The sequence below is a fragment of the Cetorhinus maximus genome, chromosome X, assembly GCF_964194155.1.
Source record: "Cetorhinus maximus chromosome X, sCetMax3.hap1.1, whole genome shotgun sequence".
Classification (NCBI taxonomy): Eukaryota; Metazoa; Chordata; class Chondrichthyes; order Lamniformes; family Cetorhinidae; genus Cetorhinus; species Cetorhinus maximus.
In genome coordinates this window covers 8273165-8291864 of record NC_135917.1, presented here as the reverse complement: position 1 = coordinate 8291864, position 18700 = coordinate 8273165, and positions in this window count along the sequence as shown.

Sequence of the window (18700 nt, the reverse complement as noted above, 5' to 3'; positions counted from 1 at the left end):
GAAGCAACTCAGTGCGAGAACCGCTTCCAAGCTGTGCTTTGGGCTTGCAGCAGCTGCAGTATAACTCCAGGCTAGTGTGGAGCTACATTTTCAAAGTGCGCCTGGGAGAGTCTGTGAGAACTCTTCAAACATCCGACAGAATCTTCGTGAGGACAGGAAAGGTGCTCATCCTCTTCAGAGACATGCGGACTCGAAACGTTAACTCTGTTTCTCTCTCCGCAGATGCTGCCAGATGTGCTTGAGTCTTTCCAGCATTTTCCGTTTTTATTTCCGATTTCCAGCGGTATTTTGCTCTTATCCCCTGACCTTTAGTTAAATCGTGCCGTGGAACCGTTAACATTAAACTGAGAGGGCGGGATAGGGCCTCAGTTTAATGTCTTATCTGAAAAACGATGCCTCCCACAGTGCAGCACCCTCTCAGTACCACATTGGCTTTGCCAGCCTTGATTTTTGAGTTCAAGTCCTGGGGCGGAATTTAAAGCCCTCCCCCATGGCGCGTTTGGTGGCCGGAGCATTTAATCGGACAGGAGGATGCCAGATGGGGACCCAGCCACTTTCCGGCCTCTGCCCCGATTAAGCCTGGGGTGGGGAGGCTCGTGGACGGCCTTGCTGCCCTGCCGCCGATTGAGGCCCTTAAGTCGGCAGTTAATGCCCACTTAAAGGCCTTGCCCCATTGCCGCTGGTTGAATACCAGCAGTCGCCATGTGGGAAACCCAGAGAGCAAACCCTGACCGGTTTGCTTATGGCCACCCTGGGCAAGGGGTATTCTTCCTTATTCTAAGGCCTGATTGAGGGACCCAGCATTATGAAAGGGGCAGGGGGCCCTTGCTGCCAGCCCCGTCTCCCCCTGGCTTTTCCATGTCCCCCATCACACCCTCACCCAACTGTGGCCTGGTCTCCCTCACTGAGCCTGGGCCTCTAGTGGGTGCATTGCCGGCAGCTACCACTGTTCCCCTGGTGGCGCTGCCCGCAATGGACAGCTGCCAGCCTCTGATTGGCTGGCAGCTCCCAGGGGGCAGGATTTCCGCTCAAGGGGTCCTCGATCCCGAGGGAGGCCACTTAAGTGCCTGACAGTCGGGCCTTCCCCAAAGGAGGTAACTCAGGCCTGTCGCTGGCTCTGCAAGTGGTGGGCGTGACCCCCATCGCCTGGCTTAAATACCATCCCCCCGGAGTGGATTGGACCCAGTACCTTCTGATTCAGAGGCGAGACTGCTACCAACTGAGCTGACATCTTAAAGTGTATTAGTTTGCGAAATTGGCACCATTTTGGACTCCCAGAATTCAGCGCTGGCAGTCTTCAAAATTCACCTCTCCCCCTCTGTGCTGCCACATGACTTGCTCCCGGAAATCTACCATCGCAAATAAGATTTGAAGAATTCCATTCCGCTGTCGTACAGGCTTGAGGGGCCGAATTCTCCTGGTGCCTATATCCTATGTTGCTGTCAGCCAACCCACCTCGCCAGTCTGCCACAGAACACAGCGACCTTGTGAAATTTGAGTGTTTTGAACAGAATCAGTGAGATTTTAATTCATTGAAACATATAAGACCCTGAGGGGTCTTGACACGGTGGATGTGGAGAGGATGTTTCCTCTTGTGGGAGAATCTAGAACTAGGGGTCACTGTTTAAAAATAAGGGGTCGCCCATTTAGGACAGAGATGAGGAGAAATGTTTTCACTGAGGGTCGTGAGTCTTTGGAACTCTCTTCCTCAAAAGGTGTTGGAAGCAGAGTCTTTGACTATTTTTAAGGCAGAGGTGGATAGATTCTTGGTAAGCAAGGGGGTGAAAGGTTATCGGGGTAGGCGGGATGCAGATTTGAGGTTACGATCAGATCATCCATGATCGTATTAAATGGCGGAACAGGCTCGAGGGGCTGAATGGCCTACTCCTGCTCCTTGTTCATATGTTCGTATCCAAAACCCACAGAGTTTAAATTGGGCCCACTGTGTCAGTACACTGAGGAAACAATTGAAGGATTCCAGCTGCTGAATTGTACTTCCCAGTCTGTGGTCACTCGACATTGCTAATTGGTTTGTAATTGTGACAACTGTGTGCATTTTCTGCATGGAGCATTGCATTATAGAACCCAAATAAATAAACGGGTATATTTTATATATCACAGAGCATGTAGAGGTGACACTCATTTCTAAGGGGCAACAGCTTTATTTACAAGAATTTAAAAATATCTCTGCAATCACAAAATGTCCGCATTCGTGCCTACAGCTCAACTTCTAGTAGCTTCTGTGGTGTCTGTTTACTTTGCTCTGAGTCAACGCCCAGGCTTAGCCAATCAAGCACGGTGATCATAGACCATGCTCATATAATCAAACACAGAACAATTAAACTATTGACAACAACAAACGGTTTTGATTTAAGAATGGAGCCTCCAAAAGGGTTGGCTGATGTTGTCACATGATGCAGAGAAGTGTTCCATTACTATTGTTGTCAAATTAGGGAGCGTTCATTTTGGAAGGGAAACCTCATTAGTCTGTGCTTTTCAATTTTTATATTCAATATTTTCAATGACTGCTGTCTGTTTTGCTCAAGTCTGCCTTCTTTAGTGGAACATGCATTATCCTATACCATGGTAAGTCCCCACAGAGACAGGTTGTTGCTTTAGTAACCTAAACCTGTAAAATCAGTCAAGCGCAGCATCACCACATATACAACGGAACCAACAAGTGAGTCAGCCTGGCCCAGCTCACTTAAGCTTTCACTTCACCACTTAAGCCATTAGTTTATTTGCTGATTAAATAATTGTAGATGTGATGGGTACTTTGCCGTTGCTGGAATTGTTCCATGACTGGTAGATGACGTCCAGCTAAGTTTGAGGTTGCAGGAGATACCTTCTGAAAATGGTGGAGAGATATACCATGATCAGTGATTGTAAAAGTCCACAGATATACAAAGTTATTCAACACAATGGCAGTTTATAGAGGATCCGGTGCAGACATTCTGGAAATCTATTTTGGACCTATATCTTGGGTCAACAAACATTATAAGATGTCTATTAGTCGAATAGTGTGGCTCCTTGTAAAAATTCATGAGATCGACAACAACTTATATTTATACAGCGTCTTTATCGAAATAAATCATCCAAGGTGCTGCATAGGAGCATAAGAAAACAAAGTATGATGTTGAGCCATTTGCGATATTAGGTCAGGTGACCAAAATCTTGGTAAAGAGGTCAGTTTTAAGGAGTGTCTTAAAGGAGGAAAGCGAGCTAGAGAGGTGGAGAGGTTTAGGGAGGGAATTCCAGAGCTTGGGACCCAGGCAGCTGAAGGCACGGCCGCCAATGGTGGGGATTAAAATCAGGGATGCTCAGGAGGCCAGAATTAGAGGGGAGAAGATGTCCTGGAGGGTGATGGGGCTGGAGGAGATTTTAGAGATAGGGAAGGGCGAGGGAATCGGGGCGGGGGGGCGGGATTTGAAAACAAGGATGAGAATTTTAAAAGCAAAGACGTTGCTTGACCCAGTGTAGGTCAGTGAGCACAGGGGTGATAGGGGAATGGGACTCGGTGCTAAGGTAGGACACAGGCAGCAGAGTTTTAAATGACCTCAGGGGATGATGAGAAATAAAATGCCCTTGCACCTTAATGTGAGAGTGATCTCTCTTTGGACACTCAGTTATAAAACATGGAACAGCTAGAAGCAGCTCACAAAGGACAGGGCACAGAAGCTACAACAAGGAGGGTCACTTTTCAGCGCAAATTTTGTGTTCCTCAAGGCATCAGTGATCCTTTTTCACTTTTTCTTAACGCACAGTGTTAGTGTGGAGGTCAGGTACGCTATTTCCAGCCGCAGACCAAGTGCCATTTACTCTTCGTCCCCAGTTGCACCAAGTGTGATTGCTCTCACTTCCCTCTGAGTGACAGAGCCAGTGCAGCACTCTGGGCATTCATGTACATCAGGAAACCAGTCAATATTTCCAAATCCAATTCACACAGCCTGAGGCGAGAGAAGGGACATTCAAGACTAGGCTGGATTTGAACTCCGGCACGGGAGGTGCAATGGATGGTGTGTTAAACCACAACCAGCATGTGGATTGTAACTGTCATACACTCAGCTAAAATGGACTTTGTAGTGCTCAATTGTTCTGTGTTCGATTTGCAAGTCTGTTTACTATTGATGCTCTGTGTCAGTGGAGTCAGGGAGGGTCCCAGAGGACTGGAAAATCGCTAATGTAACCCCCCTGTTTAAGAAGGGAGTGAGGCAAAAGACAGGAAATTACAAGCCAATTAGCCTGACCTCGGTCGTTGGTAAGATTTTAGAGTCCATTATTAAGGATGAGATTTCAGAATACTTGGAAGTGCATGGTAAAATAGGGCAAAGTCAGCATGGTTTCATCAAGGGGAGGTCATGCCTGACAAATCTGTTAGAATTCTTTGAGGAGGTAACGAGTAGGTTAGACAAAGGAGAGCCAATGGATGTTATCTACTTGGACTTCCAGAAGGCCTTTGACAAGGTGCCGCACAGGAGGCTGCTCAGTAAGATAAGAGCCCATGGTGTTAGAGGCAAGGTACTAGCTTGGATAGAAGATTGGCTGTCTGGCAGGAGGCAGAGAGTGGGGATAAGGGGGTCCTTCTCAGAATGGCGGCCGGTGACTAGTGGAGTTCCGCAGGGGTCAGTGTTGGGACCACAACTTTTCACTTTATACATTAATGATCTAGATGAAGGAATTGAGGGCAGCCTGGCTAAGTTTGCAGATGATACAAAGATAGGTGGAGGAACAGGTAGTATTGAGGAGGTGGGGAGGCTGCAGAAGGATTTGGACAGGTTAGGAGAATGGGCGAAGAAGTGGCAGATGGAATACAACGTGGGGAAGTGTGAGGTAATGCACTTTGGTAGGAAGAATAGAGGCACAGACTATTTTCTAAATGGGGAGAGAATTCAGAAATCTGGAGTGCAAAGGGACTTGGGAGTCCTAGTCCAGGATTCTCTTAAGGTTAACTTGCAGGTTGAGTTGGTAGTTAGGAAGGCAAATGCAATGTTGGCATTTATTTCGAGAGGACTAGAATATAAAAGCAGGGATGTGCTGCTGAGTGTTTATAAGGCTCTGGTCAGACCACATTTAGAATATTGTGAGCAATTTTGGGCCCCGTATCCCAGGAAGGATGTGCTGGCCCTGGAGAGGGTCCAGAGGAGGTTCACGAGAATGATCCCAGGTATGAAAGGCTTAACATATGAGGAACGTTTGAGGACTCTAGGTCTACACTCAATGGAGTTTAGAAGGATGAGGGGGGATCTGATTGAAACTTACAGAATACTGAACGGCCTGGATAGAGTGGATGTGGTGAAGATGTTTCCATTAGTGGGAGAGACTAAGACCCGAGGACACAGCCTCAGAGTAAAGGGAAGACCTTTTAGAACAGAGATGAGGAGAAACTTCTTTAGCTAGAGAGTGGTGAACCTTTGGAATTCATTGCCACAGAAGGCTGTGGAGGCCAGGTCATTGAGTGTATTTAAGACGGAGATAGATAGGTTCTTGATTGGTAAGGGGATCAAAGGTTACGGGGAGAAGGCGGGAGAATGGGGTTGAAAAGCTTATCAGCCATGATTGAATGGTGGGGCAGACTCGATGGGCTGAATGGCCTAATTTCTGCTCCTCTATCTTATGGTCTTATGGTCTCTGTGCTTGATTGGTTAAGCCTGGGTGTGATCTCAGAGAAAAGTAAACAAAGCTGTCAAAAGAGCTGGAAGCAATAACTGAAGCATGGAACAGACATCCTAAAGCACTGACATAAAACCTGTTCCAGACATGGAAACTAGTGTCATCTCTGCATAGATCCAAGAGATAAAATATACGATAGACTACTTGTGAAATTTACAAGTATGGGTAGGATGTTAAACTGAGGCTAGAAAAAGAAAGAACTTGCATTTCTATAGCACCTTTCATGACCTCAGGACATCACAAAGCACTTTCTAGCCACTAAAGTGCTTCTTAAGTTGTTTTGCTTTTTTTTAATATAGGAAATACAGTTTCCAATCAGGCCACAGCAATGTGGTAATGCCTGAATCGTCTGTTTTGTGTGTTGAGTGAGGAGTCGATATTGGTCCAAGACACCAAAGAGAACTCTCCTGCTCTTTTTAAAAATAGGGCCATGGAATCCTTCATGTCCACTTGAGAGGGCAGATGGGACCTCGGTTTAATGTCTCAACCAAAAGATGTCACCTCTGACAGAGTAGCACTCCCTCAGTATTAGGAGTATCAGCCTGAGATTATGAACTGACATAGATGCTGATTCTTTTCAACCCAAGTTCCTATACTCAGGCTTTTACTCATTGTGCTGGTCTTTAGCTGTGAGTGGATGCAATGGCTCAGACTGTAAAAAGGAACTATTTACCTTCACAGTAACACAAAACCCAAATTATCAACAAATAAAGCAGGGGACATGAGCTCAGTGCTGTATTGATCTTTATTAAATATTAATCCCTGTGTTTATTTGGCAAATTATTATGAAACTATAGAGTTTGCTTCCATAGATTGTGTCCCACTAGATATTGCATTAAGGATTAATAGTATTACACAAGAGTGGAAAAACTCTTAATGGGCTTGGAACCCAACCAGACCTGCTCTTGGAGTAAAACGTACTCAAATGTACTCGTATGCCCTTTCAAAATTAAAGCTTTAACTGAGGTGAAGCAATCAATTGCATCGGTAAAATATTTAAATAATGCTTTACATGGGCAGAAGTGAATTACAGATGTGCAGGTAGTGTTGGGTCAGCCTCAAGAGCACATATTGTCATGGAGGCAATAAATTGAGTAGGGGTTAAGAAGACCATTAGGTGAAACACAAAAGCTTTACGCAGTGATGAAGTTAAATGCTATTTCTCTCTTCACCAGACCTTTTTTCAAGATCAGTTAAGACCAATTAAGATCAATTAATGCAGAGCCTCTCCGCCATGGCAAAAATGGCGGACATGCCCAGAAATTGTAAGTCCCGTCCCTGAACACAACACTTCCTATTTTCAAGGGGGCGGCAGGACTGGAGGTCGGGCTGGGGTTCACGCACGCACGGTTTATGGAAGCAGCTGGCCATTTAAATCACCAGCTGCCTCCATCAAAGTGGGACTTTGGTAGGCCAGGAGTGCAATACCCGATGTGTGCAGATTAGAACAAGTAACGGCTGGTCGGGGTTTGTTTGGGCTCCTTGGGATAGGTAAGATACCCCTTTGGATATGGTCCTGGGACACCTTTGGGAGAGGTAAAGCACCCTTTGGGATTGTTAAAAATGAACATGACTGTGTGTAAAAAGTGCATAAATGCATTGGAACTGTCAAAGCTGTCAAAGAACTGTCAAAGCTGCCAAAGAACTGTCAAAGGATACCAGGTGAGTTGGCATGGAGGGGGTAAGGGCAAAGAGTGGTGGGTTTGGGGCATGGGTTAACACGAGTTGGCACTAAGTTGGCATAGGGCCTATAAAGGACCATGGGGATGTGGGGGGCATAGGGGGTATGAGGGGCCATGGCGGGGTAGGGGGGCTGGGGGCATGGGTTGGTATAGGGGTATGAGGGACCATGAGGGTTATGTAGAGGGGCATGGGTTGGCATGGGGAGTATGAGGGGCCATGGGCAGGTGGATGAGGCATCAGGTGGCATAAATTGGCATGGATGGGGCAAGAGGAGTGTGTGGGGGGCAGGGTGAGGGCTAGAGGGCTGTTTTTTGTTTCAATCTCATTTTTATTTAATTCAACAAAATCCCAACTGCATTTTTAAAGGCTGTGTTCACAGAGCCCGGGAATTTTCTAGGAGCGAAAGTCTGGGCCCTAAATGTTTCCTCTCCTCTCTTGCTGCGATACAGCTCACTTGCCAACTCACCCTCTAGTGCTGGAACCAAATGACCAACTTTCATGTGTTCACTTCGATAGTGTGGGTGTCCCTCTTCACTGTGGAAGCAGCAGAGAAAATTAAAGAGAGAGCTTAAGGGAATTAATTGTCACACAAATCAGCGGGGAGATGCGGAGAAACTTTTTTTTTAACACAGCGAGTAGGTTATGTCTTCTGATTCCCATGAGTTTGAAATAATCACACTTTTAGACTCAAAGTGCTGGAGCTTTATTGACTGCATTTCTTACAGCTCTCCATGTGGCTGGTAGACTGACAGACTAATACATTGTTGCTCAGCACCTGACTGTAGCGCAGCAGTAAATGTGACACCTCGGATATACATTCGCATAAAATTCATAACTCTTTATGAATAACATAACAATATAACTTTCCACCTTTGAAAAAATAAATAATTCTTCTATATCAATATAATTGTTCCAATCATTAACTTCTTTTCTCTAAACTAAAGATTAACAATTGACTTTTAGAAATAAATTGAACCCCTTGTTATAGCTCGTTTCTTTTTCCAGAAATATTTCTCACGGTATCGCTGAGGTGGTAGGATGTTGTGCCTATTTTTGGCATTTATCATTCTCAGTGGTGAGTTGGCACACTGCACAGGCAATGATGTGTGTGTTGCTCCTGGTGTTGTTGCACTCTGCTGAGATGATTGTTGTAGCTGTCAAATCTTTCACCTTTTGGATCAAAGGGCACTTTGAGTCATAGTCTGTGACTGTGATTGTGTGTGAATAAATTGGCTCCCACAGAATGCCATGGTCTGCATGGTACTTCAGTAACTATCACCTCCTATTTCTGCTGTGTATTTCTATACTGCTGGCATACAATGTTTGGAGACACGGTATTTTCAATGTCTTTGTATATTCCTCTCCAGTACACAGCTGGATCTGAGCTTACTTTTTTCCATTCCCATGTAGCCTTCATGTATCTTTTGGAGAAGTTCTTCCTGCATTGTTTTAAGTATGATTACTCTGGATCCGGCTAACAAAATACCACCTTCCAGTGAGAGGTCATCTCTGGTAGATCAGTACTGCCGTATTGCTGGCTGTGTTTGCTGTATCTTATCAGGTCATCCCTTGATCACTTACTAAGAGAGCACCTGTAACTCCTTGTCTTTGCTGGTCTTATCTCTAATTTGACTCAGTTTCAGTGGTGTTACATTCACTAGGTGATGGATCTTTATACCCAGATCTTCAATCTCATGTTTCTCTTGTGGCAAAAACTGAGATAAGGTATCTGCCTGCCCCATTTCTCTTCCTGGCTTGTATTTCAGAGTGAAATCGTAACTCTGAAGCTTCAAGAGTAACCTCTGTAATATTACTGGTGCCTTACACACATTCTTCCTATAGATCTGCTCCAGTATGCACTCCACTATGAACTTTCTCCTCTCACTTGACTCTGACCACTGGTACTCAACATCTTTCATCAGCTCTCAGAGGCTTGTGGTGTGTCCTGACATGTGAGATATTGGTCTCTAAAGGGATCATTACAATATTCAAGACAGAGAGAGGTAGATGTTTGGGTAGGAGGGGAATTGAGAGACATGGGGGTAGTGCAGGAAGGTGGAGTTGAGGCGGAAGATCATTCGTGGCTTTTTTGAATGGGCTCAAATGGTCTCCTCCTGCTCATGTTCTGACTTCAATCCAAGTGTCAGCATTTCAGAAGCCAGTCTTTTCCCCTCTGGCGTTGGAGGTTGTCAGTCTCACTCAACCTTTCTTTCACCCACTGTGGCTTGCAGACAAACTTGAGGCAAAAGGTTTTATGAGTTGATGGTTTCTGAGACCCAGTAATAACGCAATTGTCCATTCAATATTGCTTCCCAAAAAAGTTATAGATTACAAGGAAGTTTCAATAAAATCTTCCCTCGTGTTGCTTTTGTCTGCAAGTTTATTTTCTTCAAGACTGGATGCAGCTCTGTGTTCGAGGTGAGGAGGTGCCCGCTGATGTGAATGCACGCATTTGAGTTTGGAAGTGAAATAGGAAGTGGGTTCGATACAGCAATCTGCTTAATTTAACAATGTTAGTGCGTGAACTGTGGCACTTGGATGATGTTCTGTCGTGTGAGAAGTTGCTTCTTTTTACACTGGTCTTTGTTTGCAGTACGAGAAAAGGAGCTTTTATTTTTCAAAAATGCAGTTGCAGGCTGGAAATGAATGTTGCCATTAATCGTGGGCAAATGTTTGGAGTCTCTAAGGCAATCCTTTGCCTGTTATTATTTCAATAGAGCGATTGCCCTGGCTGCTTTAAATGGGTTAACTCCTCAATAAAATTGCAAAGGGATATCTCATAAGTATGTTAAGCATTTGTCTGCTCTTCCTAACAACAGTAATTTAGGCCTCATTTGTTTTAAGGCTTAAAAGAAAACCCCCAAAAAATTTGAAATGCACAGCAGGTTGATCAACATCTATAAAAGCATGAGATACATTCACTAGAAGTCCATTCTAAGTTTCCTTCTCGATGATTAAGTGACTCGTCTCTTGTCCTCTGGAAGCTGCATGGAAAATGATGAGGTATTTAATTATTACAAGTAATTTCATCATCATGTTGCTGATCCAAATGATCTCCCTGCCTGTGCCACGGAATCCAGGAAGGAGACAGATGTGCTACTGAGCAGGATTTTGTTCTGGAAATGTAGAATTCTCTGAATGCCAGAGTGGGACAGATGTTCTGGTGAACGTGGTATAAAGGTTTGGCATACATAGGGTTAATGTGGGCCTGAGTACAGTACCGCCCACACAGTGATGTAAGAGAGCACATGACCCACACCTAGGGGGTCAGTCTAGTGTTGGACAGAGCTGTGTACACAAGCAAGCACGGAGACAGCTCCTAACTTGAACCCTTTGCTCTATGTATGTACACCGTTCATGTAGTTAAAAAATAAACTACGATGACTTCATTAAGACGGTGTCCAACACCTTACAACAGTGAGCAGGGTTTTGCCCTGTGAATGTAAAGTTCGCCATCAGTTGGCATTATCATTGGTGTGTGTTCGAGAAGGCTTTCAGTGAACAAATTGACATGGGCTGGGATTTTATGTTGGTGGGGTTTTACGGTCCCACCAAAGTCAATGGACAGCTCACTGGGCTTTATACCCCCACCCCCTCCCACCGTGATAGGGCCATAAAATTCCACCCATGGTACACTGGACCCAGTAATGTCGGATTGAAGTCCCAACTGGTGCTTTTACTGTCATATTAAAATGTTTCCTCTGGTGAAGCTAGCTTTGGATCAAAAGGCAGAATTACAGATGTTGCTGAAAATGCACCTAATGAAGTGGAAGAAACCTTGGGGGATGGGGAGGAGGGATGGGCATACCCCCAAAACTAGCCAAGTGCATGCCCTTAGCATTCACATCCCACTTCAGGCATTTTGAAACCCGCTCCTGAATCCAAATGCACCTCTGGGTACTTTAAGGTCCTCTTTTGCAATAAAAGGGGTGACCCGCAGCTGAGGTAATGACAAGCCCGTGTCCCACTGCACATTCAGTCTAACTCCTTTTCTTCACATGTCGTAGGACATGTAACAGGGCCTACGTCAGATGTTTGGAAGCTGGTGCTCAGATTTTGCCAGTTTTCTAGGTTGGCATCATGTGACAGCAACAAAATAAAATATGAGGTAAGGCAGGAACTAAACAATCACTGGGGCATCTTAATGACACCAATACATACGAACGTACGAATTAGGAGCAGGAGTAGGTCACTCGGCCCCTCGAACCTGCTCCACCATTCAATAAGATCATGGCTGATCTGATTGTGGTCTCAACTCCGCATTCCTGCCTCCCACTCCTGCCCCCGATAACCTTTCACCCTCTTGCTTATTGAGAATCTGTCTAGCTTTGCCTTAAAAATATTCAGACTCTGCTTCCATCGCTTTTTCAGGAAGAGTATTCCAAAGGCTCACCACCCTCTAAGAGAAAAAAATTTCTCCTCATCTCTGTTTTAAATGGACAACCCCTTATTTTTAAACAGTGACCCTTAGTTCTAGATTCTCCCACAAGGGGAAACATCCTCTCCACATCCACCCTGTCAAGTCCCCTCAGGATCTTAAAGGTTTCAATCAAGTCGCCTCTTACTCTTCTAAACTCCAGTGGGTACAAGCCTAGCCTGTCCAACCTTTCCTCATAAGACAACCCGCCCACTCCTGGTATAAGTCTGGTAAACCTTCTCTGAACTGCTTCTAATGCATTTACATCCTTCCTTAAATAAGGAGACCAATACTGTACACAGTGCTCCAGATGTGGTCTCACCAATGCCCTGTATAACTGAAGCCTAACCTCCCTATTTTTGTATTCAATTTCCCTTTTGATAAATGATAACAGTCTATTAATTTTCCGAATTACTTGCTTGTACCTGCATACTAACCTTTTGTGATTCACGCTGTTAGAATCTTATCTTTCAAAACTACGACAGAAACCGCTGGAAAGACTCAGCAGGGCCGTCAGCATCTGGGGAAGAGTCATATGGACTCGAGGCATTGGCTCTGTTTCTCTCTCCACAGATGCTGCTGGACCTGTTGAGTTTTTCCGTTTTCTGTTTTTTGTTTCAGATTTCCAGCATCTGCAGTATTTTGCTTCTATCTTTCAAAACTATATTTTTCTTTTAAAATATGGAAAGGCATTGCACTTTCTGGAGTTTCTTTTTTTAAAAAAAAGGTCATAAGTTCACCTTGGAACTGTCAAAAGGATTCCTTTTACAAGAGATCACCTGACCAGCATGGTACTTGAAAGGGAAGAGCTATTTGTTTTGAACTGCAATCACTTTAATAGATGAGGGGAATAAAACTGGTAAAAGCAAAGGCAAGTGATTTACTGGAAACCACATGGCAGAGACAAGCTTTAAGTTTTGAACCTGTTGTTTGTGAGCTCAGTCTTTTTGGGGAATAAACTGAGAAGGAATGATACCCTAAGTGGCTCTCTCCCTGCCTTGCCTGAAATTCCATGTGTGATGATCAAACCACAGCCAGAGAGCTCTCATCTGTGTATAACTTGTCTGCATTTGGAAACCTGCAAAGCTGAGGCAAGGCGGATTGACCCAGCCCTATTTTCAACCACGCCGTAGCTCCTTTGGAAAGAACATCCCGACAACTACAGTGACCAGCGATCAGTCTTCATCGAGGGAGAACCAGATCAACATTGTCAAAACCCTACAAACTTCATCCTTTTCTTATAAAGTTTCTTTCCAACTGCCCATCTCTGCAGAGACTCTATCTGTTTGTCCTTTGTTTTTTTGTGTGTGTGTGTATGTGCTAGGGTATTTTAAAAGATATAGCTAGTTATACTTCCAGATTACAATTGTGTGTTACCCAGTTCTTGCAACTTACTTTAAAAATGATTTGTTTTATAATAAATCAACCATGCTGAGTTTCTTGGAAAAGGCCTTGTTAAAGTCTCTTAAGTGTAACAGTGGTGAAGGTAAACAATTAGCCATTTTGGTGAGTGAGTTGAACATTTAAACTAAAGTTGCAGCCTGCGGAGTAGTGGGACTAGATCAGCTGCACACTCCTCCCATCCCGGTCGTAACAATGCACTAGGACACCCAGATCCCTCTACACCTCAGAGCGCTGCAATCTCTAACCATGTAGATAATAAGCTTCTTTTTCATTTTTCCTGCCAAAATGGACAATTTCATATTTGCCCACATTATATTCCATTTGCCCTCCCTTCCAATTCCTGATGTACAACTATTTCTGGGATGTTACTTGTCTCATCTATAATGTAAAATACCTGTTCAATGCATCTGCCATCTCCTTATTTTCCATTATTAGTTCCCCAGATGTACTTTCTATAGGAAATGCTCACTTTGTTAACTCTTTCCTTTTTAAAATATCTATGGAAACTCTTACTATCTGTCTTTATATTTTGAACTAGTTTTCTCTCATAGTTTAATGTTTCCCTCCTCCTTAATCTTTCTGTCATTCTTTGCTGTTTTTTTATATTCTGTCCAATCTTCTGACCTGCCACCCATCTTTGCACAATTATATGCTTTTTCTTTAAGTTTGATACGATCTTTAACTTTTTTAGTTAACCACAGATGGTGGGGCCTCCCCTTGGAATTTTTCTTTCTCGTTGGAATGTATCTGTGTATTCTGGGAATTCTGCGTATTCTGAAATACCCCTTTAAATGTCTCCCACTGCATCTCTATTGACCTATCACTTAACCTAAATTGCCAGTTCACTTTAGCTAGCTGTGTTTTCTTGCCCTCATAATTTCCCTTACTCAAGTTTAAAATAATGGTCTTAGACCCACTCTTCTCTCCCACAAACTGAATGTAAAATTCAATCATGTTATGATCACTGCTGCCTAGGGGAACCTTCACTATTAAGTCATTAATTAATCCCATCTCGTTGCTCAATACCAGGTCTAGTGTCACCTGCTCTCTGGTTGGCTCCAGAACGTGCTGTTCTAACAAACTATCCTGAAAACATTCTATGAATTCCATTTTTGGGCTACTTTGCCTATCTGATTTTTTCAGTCTATGTGTAGTTTAAAATCCCCCATGATAATCGCCATGCAAACAATACGTACAGACAAACCGAGATCATTCACAGGCACAAATTAGATTGTTCGGTGGGATACAACTGCTAGATAGAGGAACAAGTGGGAGAGAAATCATTTTTTTAAAACCCACGGGGCAGAAATTTCCCCCTCCGTTGGGGGATCTCCGAAGAATGTGACAATAATTACAGGGGGTCTCTGGGGAGTGTAACAATACTTACGGGGGGTCTCAGGGGAGTGTGACAATACATACGGGGGGTCTCAGGGGAGTGTGACAATACATACGGGGGGTCTCAGGGGAGTGTGACAATACTTACAGGGGGTCTCTGGGGAGTGTGACAATACTTACAGGGGGTCTCTGGGGAGTGTGACAATACTTACAGGGGGTCACTGGGGAGTGTGACAATAATTACAGGAGGTCTCTGGGGAGCGTGACAAAACTTACAGGGGGTCTCTGGGGTGTGTGACAATACTTACAGGGGGTCTCTGGGGAGTGTGACAATACTTTCAGGGGGGCTCAGGGGAGTGTGACAATACTTACGGGGGGTCTCAGGGGAGTGTGACAATACTTACAGGGGGTCTCCAGGGAGTGTGACAACACTTTCAGGGGGGCTCAGGGGAGTGTGACAATACATACGGGGGGTCTCAGGGGAGTGTGACAATACTTTCAGGGGGGCTCAGGGGAGTGTGACAATACTTACGGGGGGTCTCAGGGGAGCGTGACAATATTTACAGGGGGTCTCAGGGGAGCGTGACAATACTTCCAGGGGGTCTCTGGGCAGCGTGGTAATACTTACAGGGGGTCACTGGGGAGTGTGACAATACTTACAGGGGGTCACTGGGGAGTGTGGCAATACTTACAGGGGGTCTCTGGGGAGTGTGACAATACTTACAGGGTGTCTCTGGGGAGCGTGGCAATACTTACAGGGGGTCGCTGGGGAGCGTGGCAATACTTACAGGGGGTCTCTGGGGAGTGTGGCAATACTTACAGGGGGTCTCTGGGGAGTGTGAAAATACTTACAGGGGGTCTCTGGGGAGTGTGACAATAATAACAGGGGGTCTCTGGGGAGTGTGACAATAATTAAAGGGGGTCTCTGGGGAGTGTGACAATACTTACAGGGGGTCTCTGGGGAGTGTGACAATACATACGGGGGGACTCTGGGGAGTGCGACAATAGTTACAGGGGGTCTCTGGGGAGTGTGACAATATTTGCAGGGGGTCTCTGGGGAGTGTGACAATAGTTACAGGGGGTCTCTGGGGAGTGCGACAATACTTACAGGGGGTCTCAGGGGATAGTGACAATAGTTACAGGGGGTCTCTGGGGAGTGTGACAATATTTACAGGGTGTCTCTGGAGAGTGTGACTATACTTACAGGGGGTCTCTGTGGAGTGTGACAATACTTACAGGGGGTCTCTGTGGAGTGTGGCAATACTTAAAGGGCGTATCTGGGGAGTGTGACAATGATTAAAGGGGTTTCTAAGGGGAGTGTGACAATACTTACGGGGGGTCTCAGTGGAGTGTGACAATACTTACAGGGGGTCTCTGGGGAGTGTGGCAATCCTTACAGGGGGTGTCTGGGGAGTGTGACAATACTTACAGGGGGTCTCTGTGGAGTGTGACAATACTTGCAGGGGGTCTTTGGGGAGTGTGCCAATGATTACAGGGGGTCTCTGGGGAGTGTGACAATACTTACAGGGGGTCTCTGGGGAGTGTGACAATACTTACAGGGGATCTCAGGGGAGTGTGACAATACTTACAGGGGGTCTCTGGGGAGTGTGAAAATACTTACAGGGGGTCTCTGGGGAGTGTGACAAAACTTAAAGAGGGTCTCTGGCGAGTGTGACAATACTTACAGGGGGTCTCTGGGGAGTGTGACAATACTTACAGGGGGTCTATGGGGAGTGTGACAATACTTACAGGGGGTCTATGGGGAGTGTGACAATACTTACAGGGGGTCTCTGGGGAGTGTGACAATACTTACAGGGGGTCTCTGGGGAGTGTGACAATACTTATGGTGGGTCTCAGGGGAGTGTGACAATACTTACAGGGGGTCTCAGGGGTGTGTGACGATAATTATGGGGGGTCTCAGGGGAGTGTGACAATACATAATGGGGTATCTGCGGAGTGTGGCAATACTTACATGGGGTCTCTGGGGAGTGTGACAATACTTACAGGGGGTCTCTGGGGAGTGTGACAATACTTACAGTGGTCTCTGGGGAGTGTGGCAATACTTACAGGGGGTCTCCGGGGAGTGTGGCAATACTTACAGGGGGTCTCTGGGGAGTGTGGCAATACTAACAGGGGGTCTCTGGGGAGTGTGACATTACTTACAGGGGGTTTCTGGGGAGTGTGACAATACTTACAGGGGGTCTCTGGGGAGTGTGACAATACTTACAGGGCATCTCTGGGGAGTTTGACAATACTTACAGGGGGTCTCTGGGGAGTGTGACAATACTTACAGGGAGTCTCTGGGGAGTGTGACAATACCTACAGGGGGTCTCCGGGGAGTGTAACAATACTTACAAGGGGTGGCTGGGGAATGGGCCAATACTTACAGGGGGTCTCTGGGGAGTGTGTCAATACTTACAGGGGGTCTCTGGGGAGTACGACATTACTTACAGGGGGTCTCAGGGGAGTGTGACAATACTTACAGGGGGTCTCTGGGGAGTGTGGCAATACTTACAGGGGTTTCTCAGGGGAGTGTGACAATACTTACAGGGGGTCTATGGGAAGTGTGAAAATACTTACAGGGGGTCGCTGGGAAGTGTTACGATACTTATAGGGGGTCTCTGGGGTGTGTGACAATACTTACAGGGGGTCACTGGGGAGTGTGACAATACTTACAGGGGGTCTCTGGGGAGTGTGACAATACTTAAGGGGAGGTCTCAGGGGAGTGTGACATTACTTACAGGGGGTCTCTGGGGAGTGTGACAATACTTACAGGGGGTCTCTGGGGAGTGTGACAATACTTAAGGGGAGGTCTCAGGGGAGTGTGACAATACTTACAGGGGGTCTCAGGGGTGTGTGACGATAATTATTGGGGGTCTCAGGGGAGTGTGACAATACGTATGGGGGTCTCTGGGGAGTGTGGCAATACTTACAGGGGGTCTCTTGGGAGTGTGACAATACTTACAGTGGGTCTCGGGGGAGTGTGGCAATACTTACAGGGGGTCTCCAGGGAGTGTGACAATACTTACAGAGGGTCTCTGGGGAGTGTGGCAATACTTACAGGGGGTCTCTGGGGAGTGTGACAATACTTACAGGGGGTCTCTGGGGAGTGTGACAATACTTACAGGGGTTCTCTGGGGAGTGTGGCAATCCTTACAGGGATTCTCTGGGGAGTGTGTCAATATTTACAGGGGGTCTCGGGGGAGTGTGACAATACTTTCAGGGGGTCTCTGGGGAGTGTGACAATACTTACAGGTGGTCTCTGGGGACTGTGACAATACTTACAGGGGGTCTCTGGGGAGTGTGACAATACTTACGGGGGGACTCTGGGAAGTGTGACAATACTTACAGGGGGTCTCTGGGGAGTGTGACAATACTTATGAGGGGTCTCAGGGAAGTGTGACAATACTTAAGGGGAGGTCTCAGGGGTGTGTGACGATAATTATTGGGGGTCTCAGGGGAGTGTGACAATACGTAAGGGGGTCTCTGGGGTGTGTGACAATACTTATGAGGGGTCTCAGGGAAGTGTGACAATACTTAAGGGGAGGTCTCAGGGGAGTGTGACACTACTTACAGGGGGTCTCTGGGGAGTGTGACAATACTTACAGGGGGTCTCTGGGGAGTGTGACAATACTTAAGGGGAGGTCTCAGGGGAGTGTGACAATACTTACAGGGGGTCTCAGGGGTGTGTGACGATAATTATTGGGGGTCTCAGGGGAGTGTGACAATATGTATGGGGGTCTCTGGGGAGTGTGGCAATACTTACAGGGGGTCTCTTGGGAGTGTGACAATACTTACAGTGGGTCTCGGGGGAGTGTGGCAATACTTACAGGGGGTCTCCAGGGACTGTGACAATACTTACAGAGGGTCTCTGGGGAGTGTGTCAATACTTACAGGGGGTCTCTGGGGAGTGTGACATTACTTACAGGGGGTCTCTGGGGAGTGTGACAATACTTACAGGGGGTTTCTGGGGAGTGTGGCAATCCTTACAGGGGGTCTCTGGGGAGTGTGACAATACTTACAGGGGGTCTCTGGGGAGTGTGACAATACTTACAGGGATTCTCTGGGGAGTGTGACAATATTTACAGGGGGTCTCGGGGGAGTGTGACAATACTTTCAGGGGGTCTCTGGGGAGTGTGACAATACTTACAGGGGGTCTCTGGGGAGTATGTCAATACTTAGAGAGGGTCT